The 27,398-nt window shown below is 43.7% G+C and overlaps 1 protein-coding gene, 1 long non-coding RNA gene and 1 pseudogene across 6 annotated transcripts in view; all 3 read right to left on the bottom strand.

Moving 5' to 3' along the window:
* b4galnt4a (beta-1,4-N-acetyl-galactosaminyl transferase 4a) overlaps window positions 1-27,398 on the bottom strand; it is a 973,366-nt gene that overhangs the window by 692,527 nt on the left and 253,441 nt on the right. The window lies entirely within an intron of this gene.
* Window positions 15,115-23,092, bottom strand: LOC137376965 (uncharacterized). Of its 2 annotated transcripts, none has more exons than XR_010976335.1 (3): window positions 23,024-23,092; window positions 16,178-16,246; window positions 15,115-16,068 (listed from the first exon to the last, which is right to left on the bottom strand). It is a non-coding gene; the product is annotated as an uncharacterized lncRNA (long non-coding RNA). The 2 variants fall into 2 exon arrangements; XR_010976334.1 differs by having other exon boundaries at window positions 23,012-23,077.
* Window positions 22,213-22,321, bottom strand: LOC137377366 (U2 spliceosomal RNA; annotated as a pseudogene).

Genomic DNA, 27,398 nt, shown 5'->3' with positions numbered 1-27,398 from the left:
CCACATTATACTCCATCTGCCAGATTTTCTGCACACTCACTCAACCTATCTATATCGGTCTGTGACCTCTTTATGTCCTCTTCACAACATACTTTCCTACCTATTTTTGTGTCATCTTCAAATTTAGCTACCATGCCATCGCTCCCCTCATCTAAGTCAGTGATATAAATTGTTAAAAGTTGAGGCCCAAGCACAGACCCCTGCGGGACTCCACTTGTCACATCCTGCCAATCAGAAAAGGATCCATTTATGCAGACTCTCTGTTTTCTGCCAGCAAGCCAATCTTCTATCCATGCTAGTGTGTTACCCCCTACACCATGAACTTTTATTTTCTGCAATAACCTTTGATGTGGCACCTTATCAAATGCCTTCCTGAAACCTAAGTACAGTACATCCACCAGTTCCCCTTGATCCACAGCACGTGTTACTTCTTCAAAGAACTCCAACAAATTGGTTAAACATGATTTCCCTTTCACAAAACCATGCTTACTATTCCCGATTACCTTGAGTTTTTCTAAGTGCCCAGCCATAGCCTCCTTAATGATCGATTCTAACACCTTCCCGATGACAGACAGCAAGCTAACTGGACTATATTTACCTGTTTTCTTCCTGCCACCCCCACCCCACCCCACCCTACCCCACCCCTTCTTAAAATGTGACTCCAAAATCTTTGAATTATGGTAAACCTTTCTTATTTTCAGGACGGCTTAACCAAAGACTTGTTCAGGGTTAAATTAGCGTAGCAACGACCTCTAACCTTGATAGAAGTTGAAATGCAGTTGGTGAGATCAGCTAGCAACCATTCTTTTCATTATGAAAACTAATTGACCGCATTTGAAGGGTCTGTTCATTTTGTTCCACCAGTTGGCTCAGTGGGTAGCACTCTCACCTCTGAATCAGAAGGGTAAGTGTTCAAGTCGCACTCCAGAACCTTGAGCAGATAATCTAGGCTGACACCTTCATGTAGAACTGAGGGTGTGCTGCACTGTCGAAGGTGCTGTCTTTTAGAAAAGAGTGTAAACCAGCTGGATGTAAAAGATATCATGACATATTTTGAAGAAAAAACAGAGGAATTCTCCCTGGTGAGCTGCACCTTATCTTTCCTTCAACAAACATCATTCAGACAGATTATCTGCTCATTTCTGTTTGTGGGACCTGGCTATGCGCAAATTAGCTGATGCATTTCCTAGATTATAACAGTACTTAATTGTATATGAAGTGCTTAGGGACATCCGAAGGTTATAAAAGGCACTATATAAATGCAACTTCTTTATTTTGTCCTTTCTATTAATAGCTCAAAAAACAAGAAATTGAGCACTTAGTTTACTTAAAGACTTATTTTTAATATTAGAAAATGTGTTATGACCTTTTGATAACTCAGGCTCCATTAGCATAAAAGCATGCAGTTCGTTGTGTGTTGATAATGATGAGAGTTATATGACATGTTAATGCTGGGCTCTGATATCCTAATTGTAAGTTTATGCTGTCAGTTGTGCTTGATTGAAGAGATGTTAATATTTCTTGAGTATTTTGTTTATCTTTTTAAATTCGCCTCTTGACTGTCACTCATCTTCAAACTATGTAAAAACATGTAACTCACCAAAACTATAAATGAAGGAAAACCTGATGAAAGTCTATTGTGGGGTTGAAAACAGAAGTGGAACCACCACATTTCAGTTTCTCCATTGCACTCAGGATAAACTGAGTCTTTTTACAGTTCGTGAGGCAGAGATTTCTGATTCTGTCATAGGCCCCACGTTCTCTGCTGTTGCTGCATCCCGCAAAGGATACTGACCAATTTGTACTGAGATTGTTCTTTAATCACTGGACATACAGAATCTTGCAGATATGCTTAGCACCTCTTTCCAAACTCATTAAAGAGATAGACTATGAAAGATGGTTGCATTCCAAAGGAAGGAGTGGTGAGGGGCAAGCCTTTGTGCTTTACAGCCCTTTCTGAGTAAATGCTGGTGGCTCAGCAGCAAAGACAATTGAACAGAACAATAAGGTTGGTGGGGCCAACTGAATCTTAAATGTTGGATTCCAGGTACATTCTAAGTAATTGTATGTGTGCTGGTCATGAAGAACAGGAATGGGGCGATGTGAAAGGCAACACCTTTGTGGGTAAGCCCTGGCCCAAAGCACAAACATGAAAAAAATATCAATGCACGCTCGAGGATTAGCATCTCATTTACCAATTAGGCCTGTCGGACTGAACTTTGAGTTCAATAATTTCAGAGCATGACGGGCCCCCCTTTTTATTTTTATTTTTCATTATTTTTTTCTTTTTTCTTTGTTTATTTTATTTTAGTTTGTTTAGTTTGTTTCTACTGTGCCCACCCAAGGTTTTTTTCATGTTTGTGCATTGGGCCAGGTCTGTTCATTTTTCTGTCAATTCACACCCTTTCTGCACTAGCACTTTGTCTTTCAGCACACCATAAACATACCGTTTGCCTTTGCTCCATGACCTTCTGGTCAGTTATTCTCTGTGACCTTGTTCTATCAACACCTTCTCTTTGGTTATCTTTTGCCCACCCTGCTTTATTTGCTTAAAAACCTGTTACATTTCTAATATTTGCCAGTTCTGATGAAGGGTCACTGACCTGAAACGTTAACTCTGCTTCTTTCTACACAGATGCTGCCAGACCTGCTGGATATTTACAGCATTTCTTATTTTTATTTCAGATTTCCAGCAGCTGCAGTATTTTCCTTTCATATACACGCTGGTGTGTGTGTTTGCCTGTCTGTGTGTTCCTCCTCTCCCTCACGTTGGTAATAACCTGCCTCTCAGCAGTGTTAACAACAGAAGTGGGCAAGGCTCCAAATGAGGCAGCAATAGAAACACATTTGATTCCATGATGTACAGTATTGACTATGGGTTGATTTCCAATACCCTGATCCTGAAGATTGTAACCTGCGGGGTTTACGTTTGCTTAGTTCTCTAAATTTATATACTGCGGTGAACTTTTTGTGTTTAGTGAGATGAGGAGTAGCCATGACAGGAACCTATTTTTGTCTTTCATTGTCAGAATTACAAAGTCAGGCGCAGGCCAGCCAGGCACACACATTTTGGTCATGAACATCTCCTCTTTACACATTCAAAGCCATAAATAATGAAAACATTTTCAGTTATTTAGAGAAAATCTTAATCTAATGGATAGCAATCCATTAGCCTTCTTTATTACTTGCTGTACCTGCATACTAACATTTTGTGACTCATGCACTAGAACACCCAGATCCCTCTGCACCTCGGAATTCTGCAGTCATTCTCCATTTAAGTAATACTCTGCTTTTTTATTCTTCCTGCCGAAGTGAACAACTTCACATTTTCCCACATTATACTCCATCTGCCAGATTTTCTGCACACTCACTCAACCTATCTATATCGGTCTGTGACCTCTTTATGTCCTCTTCACAACATACTTTCCTACCTATTTTTGTGTCATCTTCAAATTTAGCTACCATGCCATCGCTCCCCTCATCTAAGTCAGTGATATAAATTGTTAAAAGTTGAGGCCCCAGCACAGACCCCTGCGGGACTCCACTTGTCACATCCTGCCAATCAGAAAAGGATCCATTTATGCAGACTCTCTGTTTTCTGCCAGCAAGCCAACCTTCTATCCATGCTAGTGTGTTACCCCCTACACCATGAACTTTTATTTTCTGCAATAACCTTTGATGTGGCACCTTATCAAATGCCTTCCTGAAACCTAAGTACAGTACATCCACCAGTTCCCCTTGATCCACAGCACGTGTTACTTCTTCATAGAACTCCAACAAATTGGTTAAACATGATTTCCCTTTCACAAAACCATGCTTACTATTCCCGATTACCTTGAGTTTTTCTAAGTGCCCAGCCATAGCCTCCTTAATGATCGATTCTAACACCTTCCCGATGACAGACATCAAGCTAACTGGACTATATTTACCTGTTTTCTTCCTGCCACCCCCACCCGACCCTACCCCACCCCTTCTTAAAATGTGACTCCAAAATCTTTGAATTATGGTAAACCTTTCTTATTTTCAGGACGGCTTAACCAAAGACTTGTTCAGGGTTAAATTAGCGTAGCAACGACCTCTAACCTTGATAGAAGTTGAAATGCAGTTGGTGAGATCAGCTAGCAACCATTCTTTTCATTATGAAAACTAATTGACCGCATTTGAAGGGTCTGTTCATTTTGTTCCACCAGTTGGCTCAGTGGGTAGCACTCTCACCTCTGAATCAGAAGGGTAAGTGTTCAAGTCGCACTCCAGAACCTTGAGCAGATAATCTAGGCTGACACCTTCGTGTAGTACTGAGGGTGTGCTGCACTGTCGAAGGTGCTGTCTTTTAGAAAAGAGTGTAAACCAGCTGGATGTAAAAGATATCATGACATATTTTGAAGAAAAAACAGAGGAATTCTCCCTGGTGAGCTGCACCTTATCTTTCCTTCAACAAACATCATTCAGACAGATTATCTGCTCATTTCTGTTTGTGGGACCTGGCTATGCGCAAATTAGCTTATGCATTTCCTACATTATAACAGTACTTAATTGTATATGAAGTGCTTAGGGACATCCGAAGGTTATAAAAGGCACTATATAAATGCAATTTCTTTATTTTGTCCTTTCTATTAATAGCTCAAAAAACAAGAAAATGAGCACTTAGTTTACTTAAAGACTTATTTTTAATATTAGAAAATGTGTTATGACCTTTTGATAACTCAGGCTCCATTAGCATAAAAGCATGCAGTTCGTTGTGTGTTGATAATGATGAGAGTTATATGACATGTTAATGCTGGGCTCTGATATCCTAATTGTAAGTTTATGCTGTCAGTTGTGCTTGATTGAAGAGATGTTAATATTTCTTGAGTATTTTGTTTATCTTTTTAAATTCGCCTCTTGACTGTCACTCATCTTCAAACTATGTGAAAACATGTAACTCACCAAAACTATAAATGAAGGAAAACCTGATGAAAGTCTATTGTGGGGTTGAAAACAGAAGTGGAACCACCACATTTCAGTTTCTCCATTGCACTCAGGATAAACTGAGTCTTTTTACAGTTCGTGAGGCAGAGATTTCTGATTCTGTCATAGGCCCCACATTCTCTGCTGTTGCTGCATCCCGCAAAGGATACTGACCAATTTGTACTGAGATTGTTCTTTAATCACTGGACATACAGAATCTTGCAGATATGCTTAGCACCTCTTTCCAAACTCATTAAAGAGATAGACTATGAAAGATGGTTGCATTCCAAAGGAAGGAGTGGTGAGGGGCAAGCCTTTGTGCTTTACAGCCCTTTCTGAGTAAATGCTGGTGGCTCAGCAGCAAAGACAATTGAACAGAACAATAAGGTTGGTGGGGCCAACTGAATCTTAAATGTTGGATTCCAGGTACATTCTAAGTAATTGTATGTGTGCTGGTCATGAAGAACAGGAATGAGGCGATGTGAAAGGCAACACCTTTGTGGGTAAGCCCTGGCCCAAAGCACAAACATGAAAAAAATATCAATGCAAGCTCGAGGATTAGCATCTCATTTACCAATGAGGCCTGTCGGACTGAACTTTGAGTTCAATAATTTCAGAGCATGACGGGCCCCCCTTTTTATTTTTATTTTTCATTATTTTTTTCTTTTTTCTTTGTTTATTTTATTTTAGTTTGTTTAGTTTGTTTCTACTGTGCCCACCCAAGGTTTTTTTCATGTTTGTGCATTGGGCCAGGTCTGTTCATTTTTCTGTCAATTCACACCCTTTCTGCACTAGCACTTTGTCTTTCAGCACACCATAAACATACCGTTTGCCTTTGCTCCATGACCTTCTGGTCAGTTATTCTCTGTGACCTTGTTCTATCAACACCTTCTCTTTGGTTATCTTTTGCCCACCCTGCTTTATTTGCTTAAAAACCTGTTACATTTCTAATATTTGCCAGTTCTGATGAAGGGTCACTGACCTGAAACGTTAACTCTGCTTCTTTCTACACAGATGCTGCCAGACCTGCTGGATATTTACAGCATTTCTTATTTTTATTTCAGATTTCCAGCAGCTGCAGTATTTTCCTTTCATATACACGCTGGTGTGTGTGTTTGCCTGTCTGTGTGTTCCTCCTCTCCCTCACGTTGGTAATAACCTGCCTCTCAGCAGTGTTAACAACAGAAGTGGGCAAGGCTCCAAATGAGGCAGCAATAGAAACACATTTGATTCCATGATGTACAGTATTGACTATGGGTTGATTTCCAATACCCTGATCCTGAAGATTGTAACCTGCGGGGTTTACGTTTGCTTAGTTCTCTAAATTTATATACTGCGGTGAACTTTTTGTGTTTCGTGAGATGAGGAGTAGCCATGACAGGAACCTATTTTTGTCTTTCATTTTCAGAATTACAAAGTCAGGCGCAGGCCAGCCAGGCACACACATTTTGGTCATGAACATCTACTCTTTACACATTCAAAGCCATAAATAATGAAAACATTTTCAGTTATTTAGAGAAAATCTTAATCTAATGGATAGCAATCCATTAGCCTTCTTTATTACTTGCTGTACCTGCATACTAACATTTTGTGACTCATGCACTATAACACCCAGATCCCTCTGCACCTCGGAATTCTGCAGTCATTCTCCATTTAAGTAATACTCTGCTTTTTTATTCTTCCTGCCGAAGTGAACAACTTCACATTTTCCCACATTATACTCCATCTGCCAGATTTTCTGCACACTCACTCAACCTATCTATATCGGTCTGTGACCTCTTTATGTCCTCTTCACAACATACTTTCCTACCTATTTTTGTGTCATCTTCAAATTTAGCTACCATGCCATCGCTCCCCTCATCTAAGTCAGTGATATAAATTGTTAAAAGTTGAGGCCCCAGCACAGACCCCTGCGGGACTCCACTTGTCACATCCTGCCAATCAGAAAAGGATCCATTTATGCAGACTCTCTGTTTTCTGCCAGCAAGCCAATCTTCTATCCATGCTAGTGTGTTACCCCCTACACCATGAACTTTTATTTTCTGCAATAACCTTTGATGTGGCACCTTATCAAATGCCTTCCTGAAACCTAAGTACAGTACATCCACCAGTTCCCCTTGATCCACAGCACGTGTTACTTCTTCAAAGAACTCCAACAAATTGGTTAAACATGATTTCCCTTTCACAAAACCATGCTTACTATTCCCGATTACCTTGAGTTTTTCTAAGTGCCCAGCCATAGCCTCCTTAATGATCGATTCTAACACCTTCCCGATGACAGACAGCAAGCTAACTGGACTATATTTACCTGTTTTCTTCCTGCCACCCCCACCCCACCCCACCCTACCCCACCCCTTCTTAAAATGTGACTCCAAAATCTTTGAATTATGGTAAACCTTTCTTATTTTCAGGACGGCTTAACCAAAGACTTGTTCAGGGTTAGATTAGCGTAGCAACGACCTCTAACCTTGATAGAAGTTGAAATGCAGTTGGTGAGATCAGCTAGCAACCATTCTTTTCATTATGAAAACTAATTGACCGCATTTGAAGGGTCTGTTCATTTTGTTCCACCAGTTGGCTCAGTGGGTAGCACTCTCACCTCTGAATCAGAAGGGTAAGTGTTCAAGTCGCACTCCAGAACCTTGAGCAGATAATCTAGGCTGACACCTTCGTGTAGTACTGAGGGTGTGCTGCACTGTCGAAGGTGCTGTCTTTTAGAAAAGAGTGTAAACCAGCTGGATGTAAAAGATATCATGACATATTTTGAAGAAAAAACAGAGGAATTCTCCCTGGTGAGCTGCACCTTATCTTTCCTTCAACAAACATCATTCAGACAGATTATCTGCTCATTTCTGTTTGTGGGACCTGGCTATGCGCAAATTAGCTTATGCATTTCCTACACTATAACAGTACTTAATTGTATATGAAGTGCTTAGGGACATCCGAAGGTTATAAAAGGCACTATATAAATGCAATTTCTTTATTTTGTCCTTTCTATTAATAGCTCAAAAAACAAGAAAATGAGCACTTAGTTTACTTAAAGACTTATTTTTAATATTAGAAAATGTGTTATGACCTTTTGATAACTCAGGCTCCATTAGCATAAAAGCATGCAGTTCGTTGTGTGTTGATAATGATGAGAGTTATATGACATGTTAATGATGGGCTCTGATATCCTAATTGTAAGTTTATGCTGTCAGTTGTGCTTGATTGAAGAGATGTTAATATTTCTTGAGTATTTTGTTTATCTTTTTAAATTCGCCTCTTGACTGTCACTCATCTTCAAACTATGTGAAAACATGTAACTCACCAAAACTATAAATGAAGGAAAACCTGATGAAAGTCTATTGTGGGGTTGAAAACAGAAGTGGAACCACCACATTTCAGTTTCTCCATTGCACTCAGGATAAACTGAGTCTTTTTACAGTTCGTGAGGCAGAGATTTCTGATTCTGTCATAGGCCCCACGTTCTCTGCTGTTGCTGCATCCCGCAAAGGATACTGACCAATTTGTACTGAGATTGTTCTTTAATCACTGGACATACAGAATCTTGCAGATATGCTTAGCACCTCTTTCCAAACTCATTAAAGAGATAGACTATGAAAGATGGTTGCATTCCAAAGGAAGGAGTGGTGAGGGGCAAGCCTTTGTGCTTTACAGCCCTTTCTGAGTAAATGCTGGTGGCTCAGCAGCAAAGACAATTGAACAGAACAATAAGGTTGGTGGGGCCAACTGAATCTTAAATGTTGGATTCCAGGTACATTCTAAGTAATTGTATGTGTGCTGGTCATGAAGAACAGGAATGGGGCGATGTGAAAGGCAACACCTTTGTGGGTAAGCCCTGGCCCAAAGCACAAACATGAAAAAAATATCAATGCATGCTCGAGGATTAGCATCTCATTTACCAATTAGGCCTGTCGGACTGAACTTTGAGTTCAATAATTTCAGAGCATGACGGGCCCCCCTTTTTATTTTTATTTTTCATTATTTTTTTCTTTTTTCTTTGTTTATTTTATTTTAGTTTGTTTAGTTTGTTTCTACTGTGCCCACCCAAGGTTTTTTTCATGTTTGTGCATTGGGCCAGGTCTGTTCATTTTTCTGTCAATTCACACCCTTTCTGCACTAGCACTTTGTCTTTCAGCACACCATAAACATACCGTTTGCCTTTGCTCCATGACCTTCTGGTCAGTTATTCTCTGTGACCTTGTTCTATCAACACCTTCTCTTTGGTTATCTTTTGCCCACCCTGCTTTATTTGCTTAAAAACCTGTTACATTTCTAATATTTGCCAGTTCTGATGAAGGGTCACTGACCTGAAACGTTAACTCTGCTTCTTTCTACACAGATGCTGCCAGACCTGCTGGATATTTACAGCATTTCTTATTTTTATTTCAGATTTCCAGCAGCTGCAGTATTTTCCTTTCATATACACGCTGGTGTGTGTGTTTGCCTGTCTGTGTGTTCCTCCTCTCCCTCACGTTGGTAATAACCTGCCTCTCAGCAGTGTTAACAACAGAAGTGGGCAAGGCTCCAAATGAGGCAGCAATAGAAACACATTTGATTCCATGATGTACAGTATTGACTATGGGTTGATTTCCAATACCCTGATCCTGAAGATTGTAACCTGCGGGGTTTACGTTTGCTTAGTTCTCTAAATTTATATACTGCGGTGAACTTTTTGTGTTTCGTGAGATGAGGAGTAGCCATGACAGGAACCTATTTTTGTCTTTCATTTTCAGAATTACAAAGTCAGGCGCAGGCCAGCCAGGCACACACATTTTGGTCATGAACATCTACTCTTTACACATTCAAAGCCATAAATAATGAAAACATTTTCAGTTATTTAGAGAAAATCTTAATCTAATGGATAGCAATCCATTAGCCTTCTTTATTACTTGCTGTACCTGCATACTAACATTTTGTGACTCATGCACTAGAACACCCAGATCCCTCTGCACCTCGGAATTCTGCAGTCATTCTCCATTTAAGTAATACTCTGCTTTTTTATTCTTCCTGCCGAAGTGAACAACTTCACATTTTCCCACATTATACTCCATCTGCCAGATTTTCTGCACACTCACTCAACCTATCTATATCGGTCTGTGACCTCTTTATGTCCTCTTCACAACATACTTTCCTACCTATTTTTGTGTCATCTTCAAATTTAGCTACCATGCCATCGCTCCCCTCATCTAAGTCAGTGATATAAATTGTTAAAAGTTGAGGCCCCAGCACAGACCCCTGCGGGACTCCACTTGTCACATCCTGCCAATCAGAAAAGGATCCATTTATGCAGACTCTCTGTTTTCTGCCAGCAAGCCAATCTTCTATCCATGCTAGTGTGTTACCCCCTACACCATGAACTTTTATTTTCTGCAATAACCTTTGATGTGGCACCTTATCAAATGCCTTCCTGAAACCTAAGTACAGTACATCCACCAGTTCCCCTTGATCCACAGCACGTGTTACTTCTTCAAAGAACTCCAACAAATTGGTTAAACATGATTTCCCTTTCACAAAACCATGCTTACTATTCCCGATTACCTTGAGTTTTTCTAAGTGCCCAGCCATAGCCTCCTTAATGATCGATTCTAACACCTTCCCGATGACAGACAGCAAGCTAACTGGACTATATTTACCTGTTTTCTTCCTGCCACCCCCACCCCACCCCACCCTACCCCACCCCTTCTTAAAATGTGACTCCAAAATCTTTGAATTATGGTAAACCTTTCTTATTTTCAGGACGGCTTAACCAAAGACTTGTTCAGGGTTAGATTAGCGTAGCAACGACCTCTAACCTTGATAGAAGTTGAAATGCAGTTGGTGAGATCAGCTAGCAACCATTCTTTTCATTATGAAAACTAATTGACCGCATTTGAAGGGTCTGTTCATTTTGTTCCACCAGTTGGCTCAGTGGGTAGCACTCTCACCTCTGAATCAGAAGGGTAAGTGTTCAAGTCGCACTCCAGAACCTTGAGCAGATAATCTAGGCTGACACCTTCGTGTAGTACTGAGGGTGTGCTGCACTGTCGAAGGTGCTGTCTTTTAGAAAAGAGTGTAAACCAGCTGGATGTAAAAGATATCATGACATATTTTGAAGAAAAAACAGAGGAATTCTCCCTGGTGAGCTGCACCTTATCTTTCCTTCAACAAACATCATTCAGACAGATTATCTGCTCATTTCTGTTTGTGGGACCTGGCTATGCGCAAATTAGCTTATGCATTTCCTACACTATAACAGTACTTAATTGTATATGAAGTGCTTAGGGACATCCGAAGGTTATAAAAGGCACTATATAAATGCAATTTCTTTATTTTGTCCTTTCTATTAATAGCTCAAAAAACAAGAAAATGAGCACTTAGTTTACTTAAAGACTTATTTTTAATATTAGAAAATGTGTTATGACCTTTTGATAACTCAGGCTCCATTAGCATAAAAGCATGCAGTTCGTTGTGTGTTGATAATGATGAGAGTTATATGACATGTTAATGATGGGCTCTGATATCCTAATTGTAAGTTTATGCTGTCAGTTGTGCTTGATTGAAGAGATGTTAATATTTCTTGAGTATTTTGTTTATCTTTTTAAATTCGCCTCTTGACTGTCACTCATCTTCAAACTATGTGAAAACATGTAACTCACCAAAACTATAAATGAAGGAAAACCTGATGAAAGTCTATTGTGGGGTTGAAAACAGAAGTGGAACCACCACATTTCAGTTTCTCCATTGCACTCAGGATAAACTGAGTCTTTTTACAGTTCGTGAGGCAGAGATTTCTGATTCTGTCATAGGCCCCACGTTCTCTGCTGTTGCTGCATCCCGCAAAGGATACTGACCAATTTGTACTGAGATTGTTCTTTAATCACTGGACATACAGAATCTTGCAGATATGCTTAGCACCTCTTTCCAAACTCATTAAAGAGATAGACTATGAAAGATGGTTGCATTCCAAAGGAAGGAGTGGTGAGGGGCAAGCCTTTGTGCTTTACAGCCCTTTCTGAGTAAATGCTGGTGGCTCAGCAGCAAAGACAATTGAACAGAACAATAAGGTTGGTGGGGCCAACTGAATCTTAAATGTTGGATTCCAGGTACATTCTAAGTAATTGTATGTGTGCTGGTCATGAAGAACAGGAATGAGGCGATGTGAAAGGCAACACCTTTGTGGGTAAGCCCTGGCCCAAAGCACAAACATGAAAAAAATATCAATGCAAGCTCGAGGATTAGCATCTCATTTACCAATTAGGCATGCCACAGCCTGTCGGACTGAACTTTGAGTTCAATAATTTCAGAGCATGACGGGCCCCCCTTTTTATTTTTATTTTTCATTATTTTTTTCTTTTTTCTTTGTTTATTTTATTTTAGTTTGTTTAGTTTGTTTCTACTGTGCCCACCCAAGGTTTTTTTCATGTTTGTGCATTGGGCCAGGTCTGTTCATTTTTCTGTCAATTCACACCCTTTCTGCACTAGCACTTTGTCTTTCAGCACACCATAAACATACCGTTTGCCTTTGCTCCATGACCTTCTGGTCAGTTATTCTCTGTGACCTTGTTCTATCAACACCTTCTCTTTGGTTATCTTTTGCCCACCCTGCTTTATTTGCTTAAAAACCTGTTACATTTCTAATATTTGCCAGTTCTGATGAAGGGTCACTGACCTGAAACGTTAACTCTGCTTCTTTCTACACAGATGCTGCCAGACCTGCTGGATATTTACAGCATTTCTTATTTTTATTTCAGATTTCCAGCAGCTGCAGTATTTTCCTTTCATATACACGCTGGTGTGTGTGTTTGCCTGTCTGTGTGTTCCTCCTCTCCCTCACGTTGGTAATAACCTGCCTCTCAGCAGTGTTAACAACAGAAGTGGGCAAGGCTCCAAATGAGGCAGCAATAGAAACACATTTGATTCCATGATGTACAGTATTGACTATGGGTTGATTTCCAATACCCTGATCCTGAAGATTGTAACCTGCGGGGTTTACGTTTGCTTAGTTCTCTAAATTTATATACTGCGGTGAACTTTTTGTGTTTAGTGAGATGAGGAGTAGCCATGACAGGAACCTATTTTTGTCTTTCATTGTCAGAATTACAAAGTCAGGCGCAGGCCAGCCAGGCACACACATTTTGGTCATGACCATCTCCTCTTTACACATTCAAATGAAAACATTTTCAGCTATTTTAGAGAAAATCTTAATCTTTGTAGTCCAAGTGATTTACATATTCTACAAGGTATAAATATTTTTATGGGCATCGCCATTTTGAAGCCATTCAATTTATTCTGTATGTTTTTTTAATTAGCTGAGAGGGAGTGCTAGGCAGACCCTGCATTTGATTTTGGAAAGCAAGATCTTTCTGAAGTTTTCACACACATCATGCAGCATTTGTTCCCTGAGCGGTTTCAAAGCCTTTGAGTGGTCTTTTATTTTCCCTACAGTGGCAGGCTAAGCAAGCATGAAACAATAGCCCCTGGATTAGAGCCAGATCCACTTCCCTCCTTTCTTCTTCGATAGTCCCACTTGGTTCAAAGGCTCCAGAGACCTGTCTGCGCCAAACCTCTTCAGCAATCAGTTCATTTGTCGAATTACATTGTTTTAGAAGAGAAAAAGAGAGAACCCCATTTTCTAATATATTGCAACAAAACTGCTCACTTGTCACTCTGGTTCATCAGTGAGCATTACGAACAGAATGTATAACACAATCCCTTTTATTTAACTAAATAAAGAGGGACAGCTAACACAAGTTCTCAAGGTCTCGGGTGATTTAACATGATTGGAAAGTGAAGTAAATCCATTGCTTTCCAGTGAAATTCGACTTTGTAGCAGGAACTGAATTCTTCAGTGTTACCCAACTGACAGTTTGCTGAAACACAACAGAGTCAGTCCTGCTTCAGTTACTCAACAGATATCTCTGTGTGAAGTCTTACATTTGAGGGTGGTTAAACATGCCAACCTAATGGCCAGCATTATTGGAGAGGCTCCCTGCATGCCAACACATTGGCCGAGAAATTGTTCTGAGCTGCTCCCACTCCACTAGCCTGGCACAGTGGGAACAGCTTTGAGGAATGAGTGTCAAACAGACAGGGACCGATTATAACCTGGCGGAAACCAGACAAAAATGTAGTTAAAATAGTGTGAGTCACTTACCCCCACTGACCCTACTTCCTTTCTGCTGTGTTACAACAGTAACCTGCTCTTTTGAACAGGTGAGCTCTGGTCCCCAGCTGCAGCCTCCTGCACCAAGTTCCTGCACCCATCTGCCCAGGAGTTGGGCAGAGCTCTGCATGCTTTTATTTAAATGAGGCCTTGCCTTTAAGATTGGGATGCCTCCACATCCTCGGCCATGTCGGATTCTTCACCTGCTGCTGAGCTCCCAGTAGCCTCCTCGTCTCCCTGTTAATATTGGGGCCACGGATTCTATGTTGTGATAAAGGGTGGTGCGAGACAATTCAAAATCTGGTGCTTCCAGAAAGGGAAGAAAGGGAAAACCTGAGGCCAACTTACTTTCGCATTCCTTCTAGTGAATAATGCAAGATAGCCATTGGCACAGACTTGGAGCAGATCACCTCGCTGCCCTTTCAGCAGAGAAATGAGACCTAAGGAGATAGGAAAGTAGTTTTTTTACAGAAAAGGATTGTCATTCTTACCCTTTCGGTTCTGAGCTCAGTCTGAGGGCAAAGAATTTCCTCGAGATGAACTGGAAGGGATATCTCTTAAAAATGTGTTTATTTATTCCTCCTTTTTTCCTCCTCCTCTGACCGTATTGATTCCTTGTGGCTCAGGGTTCCACAGATAACAGTTAGCATCGAACACCTTGCTTAAGTGGCCCTTATTCATGTGCGAGTCTCGATGGAATGCGTCAGCAGGAAATTTTACATTGTAGGGCATCACAGTGGAATCCAGTCCTTTCCTCCTTCAACTTTCACAGGCATGTACTTCCATCAGGTGTCAATGCATTGTGAGCAGAAGCAGGAATGGCTGAATTTCCTTTGCCTAATGGCCCAGTTCAACTGCAGTACTCCTTGAGTGAGATCAGCTAATTCAGGACAGACCAGTGACCAATCCAACAACCAATCACTTTTCTAGATAAACTCCTTCAAGGTAGTTTTGACTTTGTCTGACTGTGTAAAACGGGTGATAGCAAGTCAGCAGTCCATTTAATAGCTCTCCAATTTTTATTTCCATTTTTCTTTACATGATGCCACAAAGTCAAAAGATCATCCTGTGGGCGCAAACAAAACCATTTGATGCAAATGGTGTAGTAGGAGAGTGGTCACAGGGGCTCAGAGACATTGAAAAGTCAGATCTTCAGTAACAACAATAAATTGCATTTATATAGCATCTTTAACTTCCCAAGGCACTTCAAGAAGAGCAATAAGACAGAAATTGATACTAAGCCAAAAAGGGAGACATAGGAAAGGCGATCAAAAGCTTGGACAAAGTTTTAAGGAACATCTGGGAGGAGTGAGGGAAGAGAGTTTTAGGAAGGGAATCCCAGAGTTTACAGCCAAGGTGGCTGAAGGAACAGCTGCCATTGTTGGGGTGAAGGAATTGGGAATGCACAAGAGGCCAGAGTTGGAGAACAAAGAGTTCTTGGAGAATTGGAGGGCTGGAGGAGGTTACAGAGATAGGGAGGATTAAGGTCATGGAGGGATTTGAACACAAAGATGAGAGTTCAGTACATTCAAATCTTACTTTGAACTCCAGAGCTACTGAATTTCCACACTACTGAATCAGTGCTGGTTCAGATTGGTTCAGTAAGATAATGCTCCACTTCACCTCCTGGCTGCTGAATAGCATTGGTGGAGGACTCTAGTTTACAATTGGCATTTGGCAGAGAGATAAGGGAATTGAAAGAAAAATAGATGGGAGCTTTACGCTCTTAAAAAATAAACAAACAAGAAATATACACCTTAAAGATTCCTGGTTTGTTGCAATAATTAAACATAATAAGTCTTTCCACTTGAAGATGTTTCCACCTTTCTGTCTGTCTTACATTGAGAGGTCAGCAAGGGCTGTGATTGAGGCTCCACTGTGTTCGCTACACAGGAGGGGCAGACAAGCTGTGAATTTTGTTTGTGTACTCTGAATCACCCATACAGTATTCTATCTCATGCTACATAGTGGCCCTGTGTAAACAAAAAGGGTTATCCTGTAGTTTTTGTACATACTGGGTGCTTGTTGGAACTGGATTTAATTGGGATGGAACACCATCTGTATAAAAATAAAGATATTTACCACTTCCATCAGAGTTTCTACTCCTGCCATCTGGGGTTTTATGACAATACAGTTCCATTCCAGTGCCACCTGCAAGGTGTGCCAAATAAAGTGAACAGATTATTGGATTTAACTAAAAACATTTAAATAGTTAATTTGATAATCATGTTTTCAAGTGAATGAGAACAAAGGATAGCCTTTGTCTGTGAGCAGGCGTGAGAAGGCCTATTTTGACAGCAGTCGTGCTGCTTAGCAGTGTTTTACAGTGTTGGAGGACATATGGTACATCATTATAAAATTTGGGCTTCAAGCTGCAAGGTGAGCTGTCAATCCAAGGCTAGATTGAATTGGATTTTGGCAAATGAACACTGGCCAAAAATGTCCTTTTTAATTTTTTTTGTTTTCTTTCACCTCTTTAGAGTGACCTCACAGCATGCAGCTTACCTTGGCTAACAGGGCAGGGAAATGACCTATTCCTTAGCTTCTTCCAAGGATGCAGTCAAGGAATGGCCTGGGATTACCATTTCATAATGGGTTAGCACCAGGGAATCATGAGCTGGCGAAAGAGGGAAATGGTGACACATCCTATGGACTGGTGTGCACTGCCACCGCAACCAGTTACTACAGCAGCTTGGCAACAGGCGCCAACATCAAAAACAACGACTCACAGCATCACTTGGCAGCTTCACGTGCAGCACTTGTGGCAGAAACTGCTTCTCGAGGATTGTCCTTCACAGCCAACACCAAAAGTGCACCAAGAGAAGACGCCCCACCTAAATGGATTGTTCGTTGCATGTCTATCATCTTTCCTAGATGCAAGGATGCCAACCAACCAATGGGTTTGCACACTAGTTTTTTTTTTATTTCCAAAATATACATTATTCATAAAAATCTGTAAAAATTACATTGCCAAACAGTTTCCAAACAGCACCAAAAAATACAAACATTGCAAGGGAGATCAGTTTCCTTCAATACTGTCATGCGTTTCTTCCCAACCCTTCCGTTTCACAATTGTCATGTCAATTACAGTTTTACATTTACAGCAATTGAGAATATTAACGATACAGTTCGAGGGGTTTCCCATTGATCCAGCCCCTCAGTCCAGCTTGGTGGGGGAACCTTACACTGTGGTCTTTCCCCATTGAGCCTTTGCTGCGGCTGCCCCAAGCTTTAGTGCGTCCCTCAGCACGTAGTCCTGGACCTTGGAATGTGCCAGTCTGCAACATTCGGTGGTGGACAACTCTTTGCGCTGGAAGACCAGCAAGTTTCGGGCAGACCAAAGGGCGTCTTTCACCGAATTGATAGTCCTCCAGCAGCAGTTGATGTTTGTCTCGGTGTGCGTCCCTGGGAACAGCCCGTAGAGCACAGACTCCTGTGTTACAGAGCTGCTTGGGATGAACCTTGACAAAAACCACTGCATCTCTTTCCACACCTGCTTTGCAAAGGCACATTCCAGGAGGAGGTGGGCGACCGTCTCTTCCCCACCACAGCCAACGCGGGGGCACTGTGCGGAGGGGGCGAGACTTCGGGTGTGCATGAAGGATCTGACGGGGAGGGCCCTTCTCACCACCAGCCAAGCTACGTCTTGGTGCTTGTTTGAAAGTTCTGGTGATGAGGCATTCCGCCAAATGACTTTGACGGTCTGCTCGGGGAACCATCCGACAGGATCCACCGTTTCCTTTTCCCGTAGGGCCTTGAGGACATTCCGTGCAGACCACTGCCTGATGGACCGGTGGTCAAAGGTGTTTTTCCGCAGAAACTGCTCCACGAAGGATAGGTGGTACGGCGCCGCCCAACTGCATGGTGCGTTCCGCGGCAATGTGACCAGGCCCATCCTTCGCAACACCGGGGACAGATAGAACCTCAGCACGTAGTGACACTTGGAGTTTGCGTACTGGGGATCTACACATAGCTTGATGCAGCCGCACACGAAGGTGGTCATCAGGATGAGGGCCACGTTGGGTACATTTTTCCCGCCCATGTCCAGAGATTTGAACATCGTGTCCCTCCGGACCCGGTCCATTTTAGATCCCCAGACGAAGCGGAAAATGGCTCGGGTGACTGCCACGGCGCAGGAGTGGGGTATGGGCCAGACCTGCGCCATGTAGAGCAACAACGTGAGCGCCTCGCACCTGATGACCAGGGTCTTACCCACAATGGAGAGAGATCGCTGCCCCCACATGCCCAACTTTTGTCGTACCTTGGCTACTCGCTCCTCCCATGTTTTGGTGCACGCCCCGGCCCTTCCGAACCATATCCCCAGCACCTCCAGGTAATCTGACCTGACGGTGAAGGGGACAAAGGATCGGTCAGCCCAGTTCCCAAAGAACATGGCCTCGCTCTTGCCGTGGTTAACTTTGGCTCCCGAGGCCAGTTCGAACTGGTCGCAGATGCTCATCAGTCTGCGCACGGACAGCGGATCCGAGCAGAAAACGGCGACGTCATCCATGTACAGGGAGGTTTTGACCTGAGTGCCTCCGCTGCCTGGGATTGTCACCCCTCTTATGCTCGCATCCTTCCTAATAGACTCAGCAAAGGGTTCAATACAGCAAACAAACAAGACCGGGGACAGAGGACAGCCCTGTCTGACTCCAGATTTGATCGGGAAACTTTCCGATTCCCACCCGTTGATTGAGACTGCGCTACTGATGTTTGTGTAGAGCAGTTGGATCCAATTGCAGATTCCCTCCCCAAACCCCATTTTGGAAAGCACGTCCATCATGTAGGTGTGCGATATCCTGTCAAAAGCCTTCTCCTGGTCCAGGCTGATGAGGCAGGTGTCCACCCTCCTGTCCCGTACGTAGGCGATCGTATCCCTGAGTAGCGCGAGACTATCAGAGATCTTCCTGCCGGGTACAGTACAGGTCTGATCGGGGTGAATCACCAACTCCAGAGCAGACTTGACTCGACTGGCTATGACTTTGGACAGAATCTTGTAATCAACATTAAGCAGTGAGATGGGCCGCCAATTTCTGATTTCTGCCCTCTCCCCCTTCTGCTTGTAAATGAGGGTGATGATGCCTTTTCTCATGGTCTCTGACATGCTGCCGGCCAGGAGATACTCTCGTATACTTCCAGCAGGTCCGGGCCGACCCAGTCCCACAGGGCCGAGTACAACTCGACCGGTAAGCCGTCGCTCCCGGGAGTTTTACTCGTCTCGAAAGACTCGACGGCCTTTGTCAGCTCGTCCAGAGTTAGCGGCTTGTCCAGTCCCTCCCTCCTGCTGTCATCTAGGACCTCTGTGATAGATGACAGGAAGGACTGGGAGGCTCTGCTGTCTGTGGGCTTCGCGTCATACAGCCCAGCATAAAAGGATTTGCTGATCCTTAGTATGTCGGACTGCGAAGACGTTACCGAGCCATCTTCTTCCTTCAGGCTGCTGATAACAGAGCTCTCTCTGTGTACCTTTTGGAAGAAGTAACGCGAGCACGTCTCATCCTGCTCGATGGAGCGGACTCTGGACCGGAAGATGATCTTGGAGGCCTCCTTGTCAAAGAGCGAGGCCTGCTGGCTCTTCACCTCTTGGAGGTCCTCCTTGACCTCGACCCCCATTGACTGCAACCGGAGTAGATTTTGCATAATTTTCTGGAGTCGGGACAGTTCCCTCTGTCTCTCTCTCGCCTTCTGAACACCTTTGTGGATGAAGAACCTCTTGATGTTCTCCTTAATCGCTTCCCACCAGTGAACTGGAGACTCAAAGAGGGGTTTCACGGTCCTCCAACCATTGTAATCCCTTTTGAGTTCCTCAACGTTCTCTGGGGTCAGCAGTGTCGCATTGAGCTTCCACGTCCCTCTGCCAACCCGCTGGTCGTCCTGTAAGTGACAGTCGGCCAGTAAGAGGCAGTGGTCGGAGAAGAACACCGGCTTGACGTCGGTGGATCCGACCGTGACAGCACGGGACACAAACAGGAAGTCAATCCTGGAACGGGCAGACCCGTCCGATCTTGACCATGTGTATCTGCGCTGCGCTCCGTCTGCAGGTTTGCTGAAGACGTCGTGCAGTTTGGCATCCTTAACTGTTTCTACTAGGAATCTGGACGAAGCGTCCAGTTCGCTGTCGTCACTGCCGGATCGTCCAGCCGCATCGATGATGCAGTTGAAGTCACCGCCTAGGATGACCGGCCTGGACGTCGCCAGCAGCAGTGGGAGCTGCTGGAAGACGGTCAGCCGCTCGCTGCGTTGTACCGGGGCGTACACGTTGATCAACCGGAGCGGAGCGTTGTTGGACATCACGTCTGCTACGAGGAGGCGGCCGCCCACCACCTCCTTAACTTCGGAGATGGTGAAGTTACCTCCCCCCAGCAGAATACCCAGGCCGGAGGAACGGCAGTCATTTCCCCCCGACCAGATCGATGGCCCATGGGACCACCATCGCAACCACTGCCTGTAGGTGCTGAGGTGTGGTATTCCACACTCCTGCAGAAACAGTAGGTCAGCTTTGACCTTGGCAAGGTAATCCAAGGTTGAAACACATCGCATAGTAGATTTAATGCTACGCACATTAATGGAAGCAATTCTTACACCCATTTTTTACTAAAAATTAGTTGTTGCTTCCCATACCATTTGTCCTCGCTAGTCCCAGTCCTTCCCCTTCGGGATGTTCCTGCATACCCATCGTATGCGCAAGCAGTTTCACGTTGGTTGGGCTCAGAAACCCCTCCTGATTTTTCATGCAGGGTTTGTGCCGCTCGGGTGACATCGGGGGGGTCTTGTAGGCAGAGAGGATTGGGTTGTCCTCAGCTGCTTCCATCTGTTCCTCCTCGAAAACATCACAGCTCCCGGTCTCCCGGAGCTCAGGTGCGCCAGACGTGTCTTTGCTCCCGGTGTCGCAGAGCTGAGATGCGTTGGCCACTTCGTTACGTGTGGGGCGTTGGGGTTGGGGCACGCCGGGCCCATCACAGCTTCCAGTGCCAGGGGGCTGGGATGCTTTATCATCCATCTCTTTTGAAGGGGCTGTCGTTCCAGCATTTCCCCGTCCAGTGAAGAGGAGTTGTTGCAGTCTGATTCAGAAGAGAGCCTCCTCTTGCCACTGGTTTGGGTGGTGGCTTTGGGATGTTTTTTCTTTGTGGTTTTCCTCTGGACCACTTGCCACTGACCTGTTTGTCCATCTACTGCCTCCTCCTCCATTGATTCTGTCTGTGGAGGAGGGGTTTCCGGGCGCTGGGTAGGTGCTGGGTCGTTGGTTTCAGCTGCCTCCCCTTCCTTCTCAGGTTGAAGTTCCTCTGCAGAGAAGGTTGCTGGTCTCCTTTCGGACAGCGGACTCCTTCGTCGAAACTTCTCCCGGCCTATCCTTGGACCTTGCCGCCTGAGCATAGCTGAGGCAACGTTTGGGACAAGTCTTGTAGAGATGGCCTGCCGCACCGCACAAATTGCAACACTTAGTCTGCTTACAGTCCTTGGTCTGATGGCCTTCCTCCTTGCAGTTCTTGCAAACCACCGTGCTGCAGTTGGCTGCCATGTGACCAGATTTGCCACAGGTGCGGCAAACTCTGGGCTGCCCAGCGTAGACCAAGAAGCCTCGACTTCCCCCGATAGCGAAGCTGGAGGGAGGGTGGATGATGGCTCCACTGGGATCTACCTTCAAGGTCACCTTGACCTGCCGCTTGCTGGTCCAGATCCCAAAGGGGTCTTTGACATCAGTGCTGCTGCCGGCCACCTCGACGTACCTGGCGAGAAAGGTGAGTACATCCACCACCGGAACATGGGGGTTGTAGAGGTGAATCGTCACCACCCGGTCCCGTTGTGACGGAATCGTGAAGAGCGGCTCCGCTGTGAGGATCGACAGTGGAGCCCGGTCCCCTTTCTCCTTGAACACCTTCAGGAACTTGATGCATCCCGCCACGTTCCGGAACGTCACGTCGAAGTATCCACTGCTGGGGAAATCCTGCAGGCAGAAGACGTCCGTCGCTTGAAATCCGCAGCAATCGAAGAGAATTTTCTTGATGAAGAAGGTGCGATCGACCGGTGCATCTCCTTCCTTGTCCTTCACGACCACCCGAACGGTGTTGCGCACTCCCTGGCCCGAAGCTCGAAAATTGGTTATAGCCATTTTACTCAAAGCTTCCCCAGGATCAAAAGGCAATGATCATGGTCTCTTCTCAATCAAATAAGCACTGATAAGAACAGATACTACACTTGATCTTAGCCAAAAGGCCAAAAAGCGATCACACTAGTATTGTCTGATCTTCTATGTATTTGAAAGAAGAGAAAGACTTATGCTTATATAGTGCCTTTCAAGACCTCAGGACATCCCAAAGCACTTTACAGTCAACCAACTACTTTTGAAGTGTAGTCACTGTTGTAATGTTGAAAATGCTTGCAGTATTTTCTGTATTTTGTAATATTCCATAGTTTCAAGAATTGAAATGTCTGATTTTGTTACAGTCAAACTTAAAAATGAATAAAACAATTAAAAAATAAAATTTCTTTGCACAAATCGCTTAACTATCCATTGCAATGATAGCAGACCTTGTGAAATGAAAAAGTTGTTTATGTGAATTGCATTTTGGATTAATTCATTTAAGTGTTGCATTTGTCTCACCAAAGCCAATGTGTTAAACCCTTTTTGTCCAATTAATGTGCTGAGCTCTGTTACAAGCATTTTTGGTTCAATGTCAAAATTGGCCAGGAACCAATTCAGTGGGCTGAATTCTTTTCAGCTCCCAGCGTCAGGCTCTGTGGAGGGGGGCCGGAAGATTGGAACGGCAGCGGCCCACAACGGAGCCTGTGCTGGGATTGTCGGGCCCGATCTTCCCGGCGGCGGCAAGGCTCCATAGTGGCCCCTCTGCTGCTCGGCGACGGGACCCGACTTTACATATTTAAATAAACTCTATGAATACATTTAAATTAAATTACCCGCGATCTTACTGTTGGATATGGATCTTGCAACAGGCAGAACTCATGTGCTTTCACTTTCCCGTCCAGTGAAAGCTGGCACCACCGAATTGGAGAAGTGGGGAACTCATGATCTTCAGTGTAGTGCGGGGGGCGGGGAAACAGGGTCAACTCTGCATTTGTAGCATTGGGGGTTGGGGGGGGGGGGTGATCTCTGCACTTTGTACAGTCACGGGGAGAAGGGGTCAACTCTTCAATTTCAGTGCATTTGCGGGGGGTGTGTGTTGTGGGAACGGGGCCAACATTTATTTTTGGTGTAGTGGGGGGCGGGAGTACAGGTTCAACTTCGCAGTCTTTGACCAGGGCTGGCAGCCCTTTAAAGATGCCGCCAGTCCCTGTGCAGAGACAGCTGACACTGTTCACAGCGCCGCTGAGGCCACCCCCACCACATGATGGGGGGTGTGGCCGCCCTGCATAGTTAAATGAGCCCCTGTGTGTGGGCTGTCATTTTCTACACCTGCCGCAACTCCCAGCAGCAGGAAAACAAAATTCAGCCCAGTGATGTTTCAGTCTTTTTCACCTCATCAGGTGCTCAAGCACTTTAGGCATTCAATGTGAGAATTGTTTTTGTTTAGGTGTGAAAACTGCCGCATCAGGTGCTAATGCTGACGCTTCGTGATGCTTATAACTTACCCGTGTTTTAGTGGCACACAAAACCCTTGGCAGCAAACTGTGGCAAAAACTGTGGGGTAAATTACAATGAATCGTATTTTTGTGCCTGACTTGCTGTTGCATTGCCAGTGCTTTCTGTTTTCATTTCTTATATTGGTGCTGTTGTGTTTAATGGTGGTACTAAATTGAGGTGGTGTGCACATTCGCTCTCCCCCCAACAATATGATTCTATCTTGTATTCATTCACAGTTTTTTGGTGAATGGCATGCTTAACATTGTTTGAAGGCAAGGACTACAGAAGATATTCATAAAGGAGTATTTAAAAAACGTGGCGTTCACCAATTCACTTGGAGCACTACAAATAACACCGATAATAATTGTGGTTTGAATTGGGAGTTTCTTTTAGTTTAATTAGGGTTGGATGAAGTTATAGAGATCGAGAGGGGCGAGGCCATGGAGGAATTTGCATGAGGATGTGAATTTTAAAAGAGCCGTTGGTGGACTGGTAGCCAATGTACGTCAGTGAGCATAGGGGTAATGAGCAATTGGGTTTTGGTGCAATTTAGGACTCGGGCAGCAGATTTTTGGATGAGCTAAAGTTTACGGAGGGTGGAAGCTGAGAAGCTGGCCAGGAAAGCATTGGAATAGTTGAATCTGGAGGTAAAAGCTGAGGCAAGAGCGGAGATGGGCAATGTTACAGAGGCAGAATAAGGCAGTCTTTGTAATAGGGCTCAGCTCAGGAACAAACAGGATGCCAAGGTTGCAAATCATCTGGCAGCACAGAAGCAGCGGAGGGGTTGGGAGAAGTAGTACTGAGGTAGAGCTGGGTGGTGTCAGTGTACATGTGGAACCTGATGTCATGTCTTGGGAATGTCGGCAAGAGGACAAGAATGGGGGGGCGGGGCAAGGATAGATCCTTGTGGAACTTGAAAGGTGCGGAGAGCAGGAAGAGAAGGCATATTACAAGAGATTCTCTACGGAACTTCGGGCTACAAAGGAATAGAAAAGAATGGAAGCAGTTGTGGGCAGTCACACTCAGCTGGATCAAGGAGGAAAGGCGATTGAGGAGGATGGTGTGGTCAACCGTAACAGAGACTTCAGACAGGTTGAAAAAGATAAGGGATAGTTTACCATGGTTACAGTCATCGAATATGTAAATGTAGACGCAGATTAGGTCTCTTTCAGTGATGTAAAAAGGCCACAAAAACTTGTAATTCCATGTGATTAAAGATTTGACATATTCAGTCACCATCAACCAATGAGTCTGAATATTCCTGACAGAATTGCAGAACGCAATTGCCAAAACACAGGTAAAAATCCCTGAATCCCATGTAATAAAAATGGAATTTCACTTCTGGGTTCTGATGAAAGGTCACAGACTGAACCGTTATCGCTGTTTCTCCCTCCACAGAGGCTGCCTGACCTGCTGTGTATTTCCAGCATTTTCAGTTTTTATTTGGAATTTCACTTATTGGATCATTGTCGAACAGTGGGCCTGAATATCACATGCACTGGTAATGGTGTGTATGTTGGGGAGGAGGATACCCAGGGGGCAGAATGGAAAGTGACAACCTGGGCAAGGAGACCTTGAAACTAACAAAATCTTTAGTTTGCAAAATTTTGAAGAAAATCCTGAACTCTTTGTAGAATGTCAGACATCCACTGAAGAGAATGGGCAAGACTGAACTGTTTCATTAGACATACTGATAAGCTTACTTGATTTTTTTATTCCTGCACTATTTAAGTCGTAAACTCAACAATAAATAAAAATGCAGCATAAAACCCTTCCATTTTAACTCAATGTTACTTTGGTTCAGTGATGTGTTTTTCAAATATTTGCCTTAATTCTGTTAAAGAAATGACAAGAAATTTCTTAAATTTAAGCTGAAGTAGATGAATAATGCAGTCAACACATATCTGGCTGACAAGGAGTCAACACATATCTGGCTGAGATAACATTAATAAACCAAATGTTTCATTCCTCAACCTCTCAATGTGCTATTGCCTTCTAACAGTGCAGAATGTGCATTATCCTATTGAGGCAGCATTCAGTGAATTTCAGTGTCACCTCAACACCTCAAGGTGTTGACGTCTTGTCAAGCAGAATCTGTGCACAAGAGTGATTGAAAAGGTTTATTATTATTGTTATTATTTACTTGAAAAACTGGTACATTATTTTTCTGTAAAATCTGCTTCTTGTCAGATGACCCCATTATAATTTGTTATAGATTCAAAGTTGTAAAGCAACAAGCAGTCAACTTCGATCAGGAAACTTTCTCGTTCATTCTGCAAACCAGATTCACTTTGCCACCATTTTGGGGAACATTTGAAATCTTCTTTAAACAGCAATGGAGTCAAATGCAGTGAAGAAAGCAAAATAATATAAATATATTATATACTTATATACTTATACATACAGCCACAGTTAGTGACCAAAACAAACAACGCTGAGAGTATAAAGAAGTAACAAAAGAGATTCTGCTAATATCCCAATAACAGGCCTTCCCCTGACTGCAAGATCTTTGGCAGGGTCTCAGTCTGGGTGTTTCCCAGCGCATTTTACATGCCTTTGTGACTGCTGACATTATCCCAGGATGCTGCCTTCCGACCTCCCTTCTGCATGAGTTTTGAGACACAGGATATTATTCCAGTGATGGTGACTCCCATTGTATCGGTATGGTGCAACCACTAATACCAATGAAGGTGAATTTCCCAAACTCCATGGGACAGCAGCAACAGAGACCCACTTTCTCCACTGCTGCCCAAATTGAGGCCTTCTTAATTAGCTTGGTAAATGTGCTGAAATGCATCAATTTGTTACCTCTAGACTTCCAATGCTCTCCTGATCAGCCTCCAAGCTTCCACTTTTTATAAACGTGAGGTCATCCACAAAACTGCTGCCTGTATCCTAACTCACACCAATTCCCATTCATCCATCTCCCTCTGTTCACTGGCCTAAATTAATTCCCAGTCCACTAATGCCTTGATCTTGAAATTCTCATTCTCATGTTCAAATCGCTCCATGGCCTCACCCCTCTCTATCTCTGTAACCTGCACCAACCTTAACAACATACCAACAACTCTGCATTCCTCCAGCTCTGGCCTCTTGTGCATTGCCTACTTCCTTTGCCTCACCATTGGCAGCTATGCATTTAGGCATCTAGAATCTAGGCATTGGAATTCTCTTCCAAACCCACCGAGCCTCTCCACTTCTCTCTCCTCCTTTAAGACTCTGCTTAAAAACTTACCTCTTTGACCAATCTTTTGGGCCCTAACGTCTCCTTCTTTGGATTGGTGTCAACTTTTGTCTGATAATGTTCCTGAGAAGCTACTCGGGACATTTTATGACATTAAAAGCACTATATAAAAGCAAATTGGTGTTGATATGAGCAAAGAAGGATAAGAGGTGACTTGATAGAGGTGTACAAGATGATGAGAGGCATAGATAGAGTGGATAGCCAGAGACTTTTTCCCAGGGCGGAAAGGGCTATCACCAGGGGGCATAATTTTAAGGTGACTGGAGGAAGGTTTAGGGGAGATGTCAGAGGTAGGTTCTTTACACAGAGAGTGGTGGGTGCGTGGAATGCACTGCCAGCGGTGGTAGTAGAAGCAGATACATTAGGGACATTTAAGCGACTCTTGGATAGGTACATGGATTATAGTAGAATGAAGAGTATGTAGGTAGTTTGATCTTAGAGTAGGTTAAAGGGTCGGCACAACATCGTGGGCCGAAGGG

Source organism: Heterodontus francisci, chromosome 14 (genome assembly GCF_036365525.1).
Source record: "Heterodontus francisci isolate sHetFra1 chromosome 14, sHetFra1.hap1, whole genome shotgun sequence".
In the NCBI taxonomy this organism is placed as follows: domain Eukaryota; kingdom Metazoa; phylum Chordata; class Chondrichthyes; order Heterodontiformes; family Heterodontidae; genus Heterodontus; species Heterodontus francisci.
Note: the sequence above shows the minus strand (reverse complement) of the source record. Positions and strands in the feature narration are given on the sequence as shown.